Raw genomic sequence first — 1,553 nt, 5'->3', positions numbered from 1 at the left:
GGGCGGCGATGCCCCTCAGCTCTTCTCTCCCTTCCTGCCCTCTCCAAATTTGCACGCAGGACCAGGCCTGCGCCACCTCATCCCATAACCCAGGACCTGCTCACCAGTGGGCCCACCGCCCTCCGCGTCCATGCGCCTCCTGCCAGGGGCTGCCCCTGTCCAGCCGCGGGACAGAGACCCAAAAGCCCAGCCCCTCCCCACACCTCACCCCGGCAGCCCCAATGTCCCTGTCGCTCCAGCACGCAGCAGGCCCCTGCCCAGGGAGAACCCACGCCCTCCCCGCCTCTTCCCACGGCTGGGGCTGAGGCTCCCGCCTAGCTGGAGGCCCGGGCGGCTTCCGGAGCTTCTGAACAAACCCACAGGCACCACCGTGCATGGAGCCCGCGGCCGAGCCGAGGCCTGGACAGAAGGTCACTGGAGGCCCATTGTGCCCGGTGCAGCTGGCCGGCTTGCCGCACAGCCAGGCGCCCAGCAGCGGGCGAGGGCATTAATAACTCAGCGGCGACAACCCTGCGCTGGGCCGTCCTCTCGGACAGGACAAACGCAGCACCAGCCATTCCTCACAGCGTCTCCTTGGCACACTCCTGAGACAAAGTCAGGACAACTTCAGGGCTGCATTTCCAGCCCAGTTCCAGCCTATGCTGGATCAGCCGGGCCCCACTTGGGGGGAGATAAGACCACCTTGTGGTGCCAATGAAGGCTGCCTTTCTTGCAGCCCAGAGCCTTGGGGGCTGTGACCACCGCAGCGGTAACACCAGAAATCAGAATGACACCACAGCTACTGGGCTTTTGACTCTGAGCACTGGGCTAATCCTTCTCTGCCCCTTATTCCAATTCTGTGCTCAACTCCAAGAGAGGCAGGTATCCTTACACCATTCTACAGATGGGATACTGGGCTCAGAGAGGTTTAGTAACTTGCTCAAGGTCACACAGCAATTACATAATGGAGCCATGATGCAAGTTGATGGTGCATAACTGTGTTGTGCAAAAATAAAAAACTCCCCTGCAAATGGTGACTTTCTCAACAGCAGGGGCCCTCTTTGGTCCTGAGATTGATGCCCCAAACAAAGGCAGGCAGCAGGACAAGAGAAGTTAGGACACAGTTCTGGAGTTTACAGTTGTGTGTGCTGCTTGATTTTTTCTTTGTTTGTTTGTTTGTTTTTTGTACCAGGAATCGAACTTGGGCCCTTACACTTGCAAGGCAGGCAGTAGAACCGCTGAGCCAAATCCCCAGCCATGGATTTTTTTTTTCTCTGCTTGACACTTTTAAATGTTTGAATCCTTAAATTCAAAATATTTCAGGTCTCCCCCTCGCCCCTGCTCCAGGGAGGAAACATAGCCCAGGAGTGAGCACCGTGGAAGTCTGCACAGTGCAGCCCTTCCAGCGCTGTCCTGGCACCGCCCCGGCACCGCCCCCTGCTTTCCAGAAAGCCCGGCCAGGGGCAGCGCGGAGACCCAGGCTCAGGATGGGGCCTGAGCTTCTGCCACAGCCTCCCGCCCTCCCTGGAGGACCCCAGGCCTCGTGGTGGTACAGGACAGCGCGGAAAGAGGAC

The sequence above is a fragment of the Fukomys damarensis genome, unplaced genomic scaffold (genome assembly GCF_012274545.1).
Source record: "Fukomys damarensis isolate Sample0158 unplaced genomic scaffold, DMR_v1.0_HiC HiC_scaffold_20, whole genome shotgun sequence".
Taxonomy (NCBI): domain Eukaryota; kingdom Metazoa; phylum Chordata; class Mammalia; order Rodentia; family Bathyergidae; genus Fukomys; species Fukomys damarensis.
The sequence above is the reverse complement of the archived record's forward strand: the minus strand, read 5'-3'. Positions refer to the sequence as shown.